The sequence below is a fragment of the Alexandromys fortis genome, unplaced genomic scaffold, assembly GCF_014885135.2.
Source record: "Alexandromys fortis isolate MF-2015 unplaced genomic scaffold, M_Fortis_MF-2015_v1.1 scaffold_10, whole genome shotgun sequence".
Classification (NCBI taxonomy): Eukaryota; Metazoa; Chordata; class Mammalia; order Rodentia; family Cricetidae; genus Alexandromys; species Alexandromys fortis.
In genome coordinates this window covers 21,086,508-21,099,894 of record NW_026067895.1, presented here as the reverse complement: position 1 = coordinate 21,099,894, position 13,387 = coordinate 21,086,508, and the positions used below count along the sequence as shown (strand labels likewise).

The following is a 13,387-nucleotide window of genomic DNA, read 5'->3' as shown; positions in this document are numbered from 1 at the left end:
CCACCCCGAAGGATCTCTGAAGCACGCACGCCGACACCTCGACGTCTCGGGTGTCTGGCTATGTGACCTTGGGCAAATGACTTCACTCTTTCGCGTCTCGCTGTTCCTCAGCGGAACAAGGGAGGAAGGTTTAGACTGGCCGGTCTTCAAAAAGCCTCTTGGAATTCCAAGCACTTATTTACGACACTAACAGTGTTTGCGGTGGAGGAGGACCAGGAAGGGTGAAACACCCTCCTCCTTCCCGGCGAGGCAGGTGATAGCAGCTCAGGCAGGAGAGCGGGGGCAAACCTGGACTTGGGGGCTTCCTCTCTTTTCCCTTTGGCCACGGTCCTAGTAAGGTCACCATCTCACTTCTCGGTGGGGGCACCCTGCTTAACTAGAGCTTTGACAGGCAGGCATTTCCTTACCACACCTTGGCACATTTCCCTCCAACCCCAGGAATTAGACAACTTCTTCCTCACAGGTTCTGTGTAGCTTACTACCCCTTTCTCCACTCTTGTGTCCATTTCTATTTTTCTTCTCAAATCTTTTTCCCCCTGAGGGCGAGCAAGAAAAGCTACTAAATGGATGTTCAGTTAGAAAGAGAAAAAGAAGGAAGGAAGGACAGAAGGAAAGGAGGACGGAAGGAAGGAAGGAAGGAAGGGAAAAGGAAGGACGAAAGAAGGAAGGGAGGAAGAAAAATGAAGATACCTAGAAAACAAAATTAAGACTCTTACAGGACAGTGCGGTTTACAGTTCTTACTCTGGATTACCGGGAGTCATATGGAACTCTTTTGCATATAGTACTTTTAAAATCTATTTATCTTAAAGTTGGTACACAACACTAACATCACATGAAGGATTTGTGCCTTTCATCATTGGCATGTAAAAAGGCGCTGGAATTGAGAGGTAGCTTTTGATGCAAATTGTACAGATTATGGGATAAGCTGGAATTACCTCTTAAAAATCTAATTTATCTAGGAAGAATATGCAGTATCTGAAAATTTTAATTGTCCAATGAGAACATTCAACTAAAATGGGGAAATTTTAAACTGGCAAATGTGGTCTAACCAAACAATCATGTTTCTGACTCCCTTTAGGTGTGCAGATTGTGTGGTAAAGTCATCCATTCATTCATTCGCTCACTCACTCATTCATTCATTCATTCTTCATTCATTGAGCACAAGAAAGATCATTGAACTCAATGTGGGAACATCTGAACTCTAGGCAAACATTCTTTTTGGTGGGGTTCCCCCCCCCTTTTTTCCATCCTGGAAATCAAACCTAGGGTCTTGCACACAGTGCCGCTGAGCTACATCTCTGTCCTGCACATCTGGACACTAGCCAGCATTCCTAAATGATAACCTTAGCTATCCCAGTTCTTACCACTGGGGTCTCAGCTTCCTTAGCTGTGGCATGCAGCAGGATGCTCTCTTTCTTGCTTTAAGATGATGGAACTTTTCGTACCAAGACTCTGACCATGTGTTCTCAGTGAGCTCTGAGAGCCATTGTCTTAGACGGTATGGGAGAGGCAGTAATGAATATGATTTCTTCTCTTGCCTTCCTTCTTTTCCAGCAGTCTGAAAATCTTGGTGATGGCAAATACTTCCCACTGTGTATCCAGTGTTGAGATCTGTGTGAAATCAGGCAGGACTAAGTCCTGATAGAACTAAGGATCGTACATAGTAGTATATATAGTTCATAAATGGCCAGCAAGGGAAACCAGCTCTGCCTACTTTCTGTGACGGCAGGAAACATGGCTGACTGAGAGGAGGACACGGGGCTCATGATGCTCGTGTGAGGCTGTGCCCACCAGTTTTCCATCACTGTGACGACAGAGACAGCCACCCAGGAGGAAAGAGCTTTGCTTTTGACTGGGGATTTGGTGATTCCGTCTATGACTGATCAGATCGATTGCTTTGGCACTTCCTGGTAGAAGTGTGTGCCAAAGTAATGCTGTTCACATAACAGCCAGAAAAGGGAGGGGGGGGGAGATAAGGGTCTTAGCCTCTTTACAGACACACCCCAGTGATCTAAATCCTCCTACCTGTCCCCAGTTTTACAGGTTCCACCACCTAGGTTCTGCCGCATAGTAGTAGTCTAGAGAAGAAGTCTTTCACTGCTAGGACTTTGAGGACCACGTCTCTGAACCCCAGCAGAGGTCCTGCTGGCCTGCAGCTGACACTGCAGCCGGGAGCATACATACTGGTTATTAGGACTAGTTTGGAGCTGACCTCTGGCCTTGTGTAGCCTTCCACACTGTGGAGTTGTCGCTCCGGGCCTCATGAACCAGGAAGGCTGGTTGGGCTTCTGCTGTTGGAATTTCAATGTGCAGGAGTAGACTAGGAAGGCAGCAGAGCCTATGTTGCTTTTCTCCCTCTTGGCTTCCACGAACCGGTTCTAGGTTCTAAATTTTAAGCCAGCTTGTCTGAGGGCTACAGGTAGCCATGCTTGTAGACAACCAGAGTGTGTAGCCGAGCCCAGCAGGAGTTAGACTGTACGGAGCTCCGAGACCTCTGAACTCCGAGACACAACCATTTATTTAGAGATTTTTAAGTATGGGCTGGTGAGAAGGCTCAGTGGTTAAAAGCGCTTGCTACCAAGACCAATGGCCCGAGTTCAGTCCCTGAAGGCAAGAGAAAGAACATACGCCTGTAACTTGTCCTCTAATCATGCCCCCAACACACACACACACACTCAGACACAGACACAGACACATACTCTCACATACAGAAGACACACTCACACATAGACATACACACACTCATAGACACACACACACTCACATACAGGCACACACACATAGACATACACATACATACACACACACAGACACATATATACCCACATACAGACACACATATAGACACACTCACATACAGGCACACACACATAGGCACACTACATACATACATACATATATACACACACAGACATATACACACAGACACACAAAGACACACACACACAAAGAAAAATTTAAACTTTAGTTTATATCATATCTTAGTTCTTTGAATATCACCAAAATAAAGTAAAACAAACCAGCACTCTAGAAGGGATTATACCGCTGAAAAGTGAAAATTCTCACTCCATTCCGCCCTATCGTTCCCACTCTCCTGGGAATCACCGGTCCAAACAATTTGTTTGTTTGAGGCAGGGGCTTATGTAGCCGAGCTCAACCTTCAAGTCCATGGGTATCTGAGGATAAACTGAAATTTCTGCTACTCCTCATTCTCCGTCTCCCACCGGTTTATTCTGCACCATTAGGTTATAAGCCTCTTTCTGCGGACATGCAAGGTGCTCCTGTCTTGTGAGCATGCGCACTTGTGCTCATGCGCACTAAGGGCTGGTGCTGTGGGGTTTTTGTTTTGTTTTGTTGGTTGCAGTCTTTTTAAGGTCACTTTGCTAGACGGATGTTACCATGCACTTTCATGTTCCCTCTGGCTCATCCCTTGCTTCTGTGCGAAAGAATTCTCTTGGAAAGGTTTAGTGGAGAGAACCCTTCCTTGAGTGCGCCCACCCTGCTGTGCCTGTAGGATGTGGCAGCGTCTCCTTCACAGGGCCAGTCCACTCCTGGGAAACATGGCTGCCACAATCACAGTTTCCCTACCCTGTCCTTAAGATAGGGTCATTTTGCCACCACGTTTCCTGTCTTCTTGCCACTTGCAGAACTTTTCCTTGTGGGTTGTCATCTGCCAACTGTCCAGATGTGCACTTGATGATTGTTGGCTTAGCACATGTTTTAGTGTGTGAGCCTGGACATTTTTAGTGCCTCTTCCAAGTAGCAAAGCCAAACTTTGTATCTTTGCCCTCTTTTTTGTTTGTTTGTTTTGTTTTTGAGACAGAATCTCACTATGTAGCTCTGGCTGTCCTGGATTCACTCTGTAGACCAGGTTGGCCTCAGACTCATGGAGATCTGGGTGCCTCTGCCTTCCAAGTGGTGGGATTAAAGACATATACCACTATGCCCAGCCCCAATTTAGAAAGCTTAAGGAAATCACTTCCTCTCCTTAAGAATCCTTGGGGGTGGGCTGGAGAGATGGCTCAGTGGTTAAGAGCACAGCCCATTCTTCCAAAGGTCCTGAGTTCAATTCCCAGCAACCATGAGATCTGGTGCCCTCTTCTGGCCTGCTGGCCAGGCAGACCACTGTATACTTAATAAATAAATCTTTAAAAAAAAAATCCTTGGGGGTGGGGATGGGGATCAGTAATGGCTGCTCTGGAAGGAATGAGTCTGTGAGTCTTCTGATAGTGACTTGCCTGTCCTCATTCACCTGGACCCCCTGAGCCATCTCACAGGCCCCACTTGCCTGTTACTTAGCAAGAACCACTTTGTTACTTGAAATAACTATCTGAAACTTTATCATTAAAAAATGCAAGTAAAAAATCACACACATTAAAATTAACCAGACTGGAAGTCTATGCATCTCAATGACTTTCACTGAATAGTTACAATAGCCAATCAAATAGTTATGATAATAACAATAAGTAAATAAGTACAATGCTGAACCAAAATCAAATAAATAAAAAGAAATTGCTACCTGCAATTTGTTTTTCGATATTATTTTCACTTGGGGGGTACAGATATAGAAGCGCGTGGGCATTTGTGTATGCGTGTGTGTGTGTGTGTAAAAATGACCAGGCAAGTTGACATAATTACCATATCAAGATTTTTTATTTCCTTGTGTGAGAAACATTCAAATTCCTGAGGCATTTTCCTTCCTTCCTTCCCTCCTTTTTTCTTTTTCTTCTTGTTTGTATCTGTGTGTGTGTGCTGTGTGTGTATATAGTGTGCATGCCAGTGGCACTTGTATGGAGGTCAGAGGTCAGCCTTGAGTGGTGCCTCTCATCTCCCACTGTGAAGGCAGATCTCTTGTTCATGGGTGGCACACAAAATTCTGGGGACTCCTCTGTCTCTTCTGTAACAGTTTGAATGATAGAACCACACTGTGTACAGCTGTATGTACGCTGTGGAGAGTTGAACTCAGGTCCTTGCCTTTGCTCAGCAAGTGCTTTACCCACTGAGCCATCCCCACACTGTCCAGAGATAATTTTTGAAAGAATTTTTAGATAAGCTTTTAGAAGCTGTGAGAGTCCATTAAGACTGGTGAAATCAGATGGGTGAAGGGTCTCGCAGGGTTCATTCTCTGTAGTCTGTGAAGGTGAGTTGCTCATATAGAGCCTTGATCCACCTATGGTCCACTATAGTAGAGTCTAGAAGATTCTTCCTGGCTAATGATGGTCATGGAGCATGGATAATTTCAAAGAACCATGGTGTTGTATGGACAAATACTCAGGAAGGCCAAACTATTTAATCTACTGAGTCATCCTCCTCGCTTCCGGGAGAAAAGGGCTTGGACACTCACTACTGAAGGATGGTGGACCCGCCCTGCTGAAGCACGGGGACTGTACGTTTCCCAAAGGCACATTCTTTGGCGTTCAGTCATTTACAAAACCACAGTTGCCTTTAGAAATTAATTGACATGCCCTGTTTTTCCTTTCCTCCCCACAACTTAGCTCACCCCAATGCCCTCAGTCAGGGTGATACACGCCTTTAATGCCAGTACTCAGGAGGCAGAGGCAGGTGGATCTCTTTGAGTTCGAGGCCAGCCTGGTCTACAAAGTGAGTTCTGGGACAGCCAGGGCTAAACAGAGAAACCCTGTCTGGAAAAATCAAAACCAAAATCAGCAACAACAACAAAAAAGAGTAGTCTGGTCAGGGAGTTGTGATTCATTGGTAATTACTGGGAAGCCTTTCCATGAACGGCATCCCCAGAGTCTGGTAGATTGCTTAGGTTTATTGATCGAGTCAAATGCTCCCTAGAGAGGAGGAAACACCTTCAGGCTGCCCTTGGAAGGGAAGAGCTAATAAAGATACTAAGGAAGCTGCCTGATTGATCCAAGTTAGGAGGAAACCACACCTCACAGGCAAATGGGGCCCTCCTTCTTGCACTTCACCGTGAAGGAATACCAGACGACTGCCTGCCCTGTGTACTGTCAGAGTGTTTACTCTGTGGGTGAACGCAGGCTCAGTGGAGTGGCTCTGTAAGACACTGTAATGGTCAAGAGGGAGGCTCCCGAAGGCCACATGGGGAGTAGGTCCTCAGCCAAGCTGAAATGTGGGTCTCATTCCCTCCTTTTCCTGCACCCCTGTCCAACCTGGAAGGGTAAGGTGTCACAGTCAGGAGCCATTCTGTGAGGAGCCTGTTCCAAAAGCTACAGAGAAACCTTACAGAGTATAGGTTATGCGCACACAGGAGTCAGACGCATGTCAGGCAAGGGCCGTTGGCACTTGTCTTCTCTCTCTCTTCCCTCGAGTGAGTGATTCCTGCTGGTCCAGTTGTCAGATTGGTTCACCCCAATTAGCAGGGGCCAAAGAGAGCAGCAGCCCAGGACATACAAAGCAGGTATACCGGAAGGATCTACTGCAGTGTGAGCCCTGCAGACCTAGATGTTGAACCACTTGGCTCCTCTCCTTTCAGCTCAGGGAACCAGACCTGTTTTCAATCAATCACTTGACCCAACCCTGTATAAAGAGTCCCTTCTTTCTATGGTTAACGCAGTGTGTGGAAAGCCTTTGGACTGGGGGGTGGGGGGTAAGTTTTGCCCCTGGTTTTATTACTAAGAGGTGAATATCTTTGGGCAATTACATTTCTAGCCTTCATTTCCTCATCTGTAGAATGCTGGGAAAATGTTCCCTTTCTAGGGTGTTATAAGGGGCAGTAGCAATAAAATATCTCAAACACTTTCAAGAGTGCGTCCCTTCCCCTTCCTGTGACCTCTCCTTCTCCCATCTCTGGGGGCATGCATAGAATTCTGGGGGACATTTCTCAGGGATAGCCCAGGCTTAGTCGCTCAGAATAAGTGGGATCCCCTTTAGCTATGACTGCACCAGAATCCTTTTTCTTTAGTCCCTCATGTTTATTTTCATATTATATTTATAGTTTGAGAGTAATATGATAAATGTTCACACACACACGAAGAGGTCAGGAATAGTTTTATATGGTAGGTTTGTTGCTTGGTTAGCCCCTATGAAGCTCTATCTACATCTATACCTACAGTGCTGCCTTAGCACACATACACATATAATGGTAGTTTTTAAATGCTTCTGAAAATTCCTTGCAAACTTTGTTGTGAATTTTGCCTCCAACCATAGGGCAGTGTCTAATAGTACCCTGATGCAGGCTGCCTTGCCGATTCTAGGATTCTAGCTAACAATTAGTGAGCAGCGGAACAGCTCATGACATCCAGGGCTGTACCATCATGGGAAACATATCCGATGTCTGGGTTTCTTCTTGGGATGTTCATCTTGGGGACTGAGTCAACACATTAAAAGTTCAGCTGAGGATGCCATGTTGAAGAGATCACTTCCGCACAGAGAAATGCTGAGGAGTCCAGGTATTCCAGTTCGCAGGGACTGCACCAGAATCTCAAGGCTGGGCCTATGTCTGGTTTATTGTTGAGAGTGTGTCAGGCTCTCTCTTAGGCACAAGGTTAAGTTCTTTGTAGTGAAAGACAAATAACATTTATCATCTCAGCATTTTAAAGTACACTGTTCTGTTATGAAATATTCATGATGTTGCTCTTACCTTTAGGCTACAGTAAATAGTGCTGCTATGAACGGTGGGATGCAAACATGGGCCTATGTGCATTTTGGGGGGGGGGGCTCAGAGGTGGAATTGCTGGATCCTACCATCATTTTGTTTCTAATTTACTGCTGTGTCCCCCAGCAACTGCTCTACGAGCAGCGCACGGAGGTTCCAACGTCTCAGCATCCTTGACACTGTCCCAATGAATGGACCATGTCGGCTCGTCACAGCTTCACTTGGAGTGAACTTGCAGCTCGTTTGCCTCATTAGCACAATGACAAGGGCTACAAGGTTATCTAATCCAGAGTTGTGCTGAAGGCACATGGGAAACAGCCTTGGTCCTCTGCACAGGTCTTTCCCAGTCTGGGCTCCTCAGCCAGTGCAGAAGGCGAAGGTCACGCTCTGCTCTTGCCACAGAAGTGTGTTGGGAGCTGAGATTAGCATTATCCTTAAATCAGGTGGTCTTGACATTCTCGCCTCACCCGCTGCACTCCCTGGCAGCGCCCCCTGACAGGTATGTTCCTCATTTGCTAGACTGTGGGCTCGCTGTCTGCCCCTGTTAGACAACACATTTCACGAACCCAGGGTGTGGGTCTCTTTTCTCTAGGAACTAACTGGCTGACTGGCAGACAGGTAATAGGAAACACGTAGTAACTGAATTAACGACCTTGTCTCTTCTCATTCATCTGGACCAGGGAGTCACAGACCACAGGGACAGAATGGGACCAGATCTCTGTCCCCTAACTACAAACCTGATTTTGAGTGTTTATGACTTTGGGGGTTTTACAGACTGCTTGGGATCAATGAATCTGAACCTGCGAAAGCCAGGTCTCACCAGACCACTCCCAACCTGGACCTTTACTTGTTTTATTTTGAGACAGGGTCTCTGTGTGACAGTCCTGGCTGCCCTGGAACTCATTATGTAGACCACGCTGGCCCTGAACTCACAGTGACCTGCCTGTCTCTGCTTCCTGAATGCTGGGATCAGAGGCCTGTGCCACTATGCCCAGTACTAGAGCTGGAATCTTCAATCTCAAGAACCTCAAGTCTCTATTTTCCCAGCTGCTGTTGTTTTGACTTGGCTTTAGTTTTTTGAGACACAATTTCTCTGTAGCTTTGGAGCCTGTCCCAGAACTCGCTCTGTAGACCAAATCTCTAACTCACAGAGATTTGCCTCTCTCTGCCTCCCAAGTGCTGGGATTAAAGGCGTGCACCACCACAACCCAGCCCAAAGATTTTTTTTTCTTTTTTAAATATTTTTTTTTAATTTTTTTATACATACAGTGTTCTGCCTACAATGCACACCAGGAGAGGCACCAGATCTCAATACAGATGGTTGTGAGCCACCATGTGGTTGCTGGGAATTGAACTCAGGACCTCTGGAAGAGCAGCGTGCTTTTTACCTCTGAGCCATCTCTCCAGCTCTCCCCCCTGATCTTTTTATAAAAATGAAACAAGTTGGTGTGTCTTAGGTGTCTGGACCTAAAAGGCTGTTTATTGTCGCCCCACCTCTTGAAGTCTGGCTCTTCTTGCTATTGACAAGTGAAAAAGCCAGTGAGCTATGTTAGGGACTAAAGAGACAGGAAGTTTGTAACTCAAGTGAGGACAACTGGAAGGAGCTGGAAGCTTTCCTTTAGAAGGCTAACCTGAGTCTAGAGAGGTTTTTACATATTAAAACAATCAATCAGTCTGCTTAAATCAGAATATTTTATTAATTTTTAAAATGTCATAGCTATTATGTTCTGTGAACCTACTGTGTGCTTCACTATCTACAAACGCACTGTCCAGTGGAGCTCCTACTGTGTGCTTCACTATCCACAGATGCACTGCTCATAGAGCTCCTACTGTGTGCTTCACTATCCACAGATGCACTGCTCATAGAGCTCCTACTGTGTGCTTCACTATCCACAGATGCACTGCTCATAGAGCTCCTACTGTGTGCTTCACTATCCACAGACACACTGTCTAGTGGAGCTCCTACTGTGTGCTTCATTCCACAGACGCACTGTCCAGTAGAGCTCCTATGTTGAAATATGAGCGGCGGCGGGGCTGCGTCCCCAACACCCCGGCCGCTTGGCTAGCTCATGCCCGAAATAACAACACACAAACTGTATTCATTTAAAGAACTGCTTGGCCCATGAACTCTAGCCCTTACAGGCTAATTCTCGCACCTGGACTAGCCCATTTCTAATGATGTGTCTAAGCACCCCAAGGTGCGCTTACCGGGAAGAGTCTAGCCTACGTCCATCGTGGGTCTCAGCTTCATGCGTCTGCCTCAGAGCGCAGAGCTATCGCATCTACCCGGGAGAGCTGAGCATGGCATCTCTTCGGGAGCCGAGCAGAGTCTGACCTCACTTCCTCTTCCGCCCAGCATCCTATCCTGTTTCCTCCTCCCATCTATGCTCTAAGCTAAGCCAAGCAGTTTCTTTATTGCTCAGCCAATGAAATCAACAGATTGATATATGACACTCCCACATCACTCCTACTGTGTGCTTCACTATCTACAGACACACTGTCTAGTGGAGCTCCTACTGTGTGCTTCATTCCACAGACGCACTGTCCAGTAGAGCTCCTACTGTGTGCTTCACTATCCACAGATGCACCGTCCAGTGGAGCTTCCTATGATGTGGAAATAGTCAATCAAGCTCTGTCCTGGATAGGAAGCCACTAGTCACATGTGGTTGCCGTTCACCAAAATGCAGCCACTGTGACCACGGGACTGAAGTTTTAATATTAATGGTAACTAATGCAAATGTACCTAACTGCATGTGGTTACCAAGGACTATAGAACCGCACTGATAGCAGTAGGTGGCCACGAGTCCATATCTTCCGCTTATTCGTGGTGGCTAGCACCTCCTGGGAACTTGGGCAGAGGCAGGGCCGGGTTTAATTGGATCCCAGATTGCTCCGTGAGCAGAGGTGACTGCACACAGCTGGGCCCTGCCATCAAGTCAGGTGAATGAGTACTCCGGCCCCCTCTACGAGGACTGGGTTGTTCAGTATACTGGGGTCAGTAGGATCTAGTTAAAAAGCAGGAGAAAGTTTACTGAGAACAAGATTTTTTTTTTTTTTTAAAGAAAGGAGAGAAGGAAGAAAACCTAGCCGTTCTGCCTGAGCTTTGCCGCAGGTAAGGCAAACATTTATGACAGGCTGTGACTCAGACCCAGAGGTGACATGGCTTAGCAGTGAATCAGTTCCACTGACAAGCAAGATTGGACTATTTTATTAGCAGGAACTAAGGCCTAACTCTTATTCACCAAGTATTTCTTAAAATCTCATATTTAACTGGCAGGGTGAGGCCTCATTTTATTTTACCATAAAGTTTTATTTTTGTTTGTTCTTTTGCCTACACCATCGTTTTCATCTCAGGAGCACTACATGTGAGCTGGGAAAACAGTTCTGCCTCCTTCCTTCCTTCCCTCCCTCCCTCCCTCCCTCCCTCCCTCCCTCCCTCCCTTCCTTTCTTTATTTTTTTCAAGAAGGGTTTTTCTGTGTAACAACCTGGCTGTCCTGGAACTCTCTCTGTACACCAGGCTGGCCATGAACTCACAGAGATCCGCCTGCCTCTGCCTCCTGAGTGCTGGGATTAAAGGCGTGCACCACCACCGCCTGGCCTGCTATCTTCCTTCTAATAAACAATGTAAGAAGTTGTGTTTCTGCTCATCCTTCCTCATCGCCTGCGTCCTCCCCGTCTCTGCCTCTTGGTGGCATCTTCTTGGGCCTTAAAATCATGAATTATTCAATAACTATGCGTGAGGGATGCTATGTCAGGTATCACCGTAGCTCTTCAGATCATGGGGAGCAAGCTGGGCCTATAGACTATGCTGGGCTCATACCCTCCCCACAGGCAGCCTATAGACTATGCTGTTAGCAGAGCAGAGTCTGATGAATGAGCCGGAAAAGTTGTCCTCGTGTTGATGAGGAGAGCTTGACAGCTGTTATCCACTGTGTAACAGTTTCACATCTGTTACCTTCATTTTAGTTCATTTAATTTATCACTGAAAATATGTGTTGGTTTTGGTTTTTGAAGACGGAGCTTCTCTGTGTAGCCCTAGCTGTCCTGTCCTGTAGACCAGGCTGGCCTCAGACTCACAGAGAGCCACCTTTCTCTGCCCTCCCAAGTGCTGGGATTATAGGTGTGCACTGCCAACCACAGCTCTAAAGTCTTTCTCTAAATTGTGCTGGTGGTGTGTCTGTTTGTACATGGGTACAGGCAGGGAGGTGTGCTTGGCCAGCATGTGGAGGCCACAGGAGGACACTGCGCATCCTCTATTGCTCTCCACCATATCCCTTTGAGGCGGTCCCTCACTGAACCTTGCAGGTTTTAGGCTAGGTTAGACTGGAAGCCCCCACACCGTTCCCATCTTCCCAGCTTCCAACCCCTGTTGCTAGGGTTACAGGTTCATGCAGCCACATCCATTTTTTCTTTTCTTAAGATCCAAACTTAAGTCCTGCCCTGGGCCTTCTCTTCAGCCCGGAAGTGAAATCTTTCAGAGCTGGAGAAACGGTTTTGGATAGAGTGGGGTAACTCCCTAGGTGAGCATCTCATAGCTGGTCCCAGGGAGAGCTGGGGCTCCTCCTCTGGGGAGGCTGTTGCCTTGTTTCTTATGCAGAGCTGAGTGTGGTCTCAGCCACTTCTGCTCTGTCTGCTCCTGACTGACCCTCTCCTACCCTCGGCTCTTTCAGCACTCTGTTTCTTCCAAAGGGGAATCGTAATACTGTGGGTTTTTGTTTTGTTTTGTTTTAAGCAGTGTTTCTCTATGCAGCCCTGGCTGTTCTGGAGCTTTCTCTAACTCACAGAGATGCCCCTGCCTTCACCTTCCAAGTTTCTAGGATCAAAACTATGAACCACCATGCCTGGCTCTGGGCTCTTTTCTACCATTGCCTTTTCTTGGGAATCTCAGCCCTTGGATTTCTTACCCTACCGGGGTCAGAGCCTGGCACTGGGCCCTTCGGTCTGCACACTTCTGACCTTCAAAGCCCTATCTGAGACTCCTGATGCCATCTACAGGAGTGGCCTGGTTTGAAGAAGCCCTTCCCCCAACTCGTGTCCAAAGCCATTTCATGGGTGTGGTATTATTTGTTGTTCAGAGCCCTTGGCACTGCTGGGGCATATTTCCATGTTTGTAAGTGAGGAGCGTACACGCCTCAGCGAGACTGAGGGAGAGCAGAGCTGTGTGGCCAGGAAGAGGCAGAGAAGGAAGAGAACCTGGGTTTGTATTTGGGTTCATAGTCTGGGCATGACCTTTCCCACAGCTCAGGACACAGCAGGTTCCCTATGTGCATCGGATCTTTCACTTTAATACTACACCATGTTCCTTCCTAGGCTCCACCTCCACCCCGGACTCCTCAGATCTCCCACTAACAGCCAGCCAGCTGACTTAGGAGCTAGAGGCCAGAGCCAACCACAGCGCAGGAAAGAGGGCTGAGATTGTTTTAAATTGTTGGCAATGATGAGACCCTCCTCAGAGATAAGATGACCTGTGGTATGAGATATTGCCTATTGTGGAGCACGGGAGCTGAGGCTTAGGGTAAATTCAGTCTTTTTTTTTTTTTTTTTTTCACCAAGGAGTAACAGAATTTGATGATCATAATTTCTACTCTGCTTTTGTTTTCAAAATTCTCTTCTGGGGTTATTTGACTTCCCCTTGGTATGATGTCTCGGGTAGAGACTGGCTGAAGCAGTTACTAATTCTGATTCACAGAACTTCCCACGATCTCAGGCACAAATTTGTTCTTTCATTTGATTCTTCGTTGCCTCCAGCCCTGATGGGCTCTTACTTCCCCCCTACACGAGGAAGCTGGTTCTCCTGAATATT

The 13,387-nt window shown here is 46.9% G+C and overlaps 1 protein-coding gene across 2 annotated transcripts in view; it reads left to right on the top strand.

Moving 5' to 3' along the window:
- The window catches only part of Myof (myoferlin), a 137,485-nt gene that overhangs the window by 689 nt on the left and 123,409 nt on the right, over positions 1-13,387 (top strand). The window lies entirely within an intron of this gene.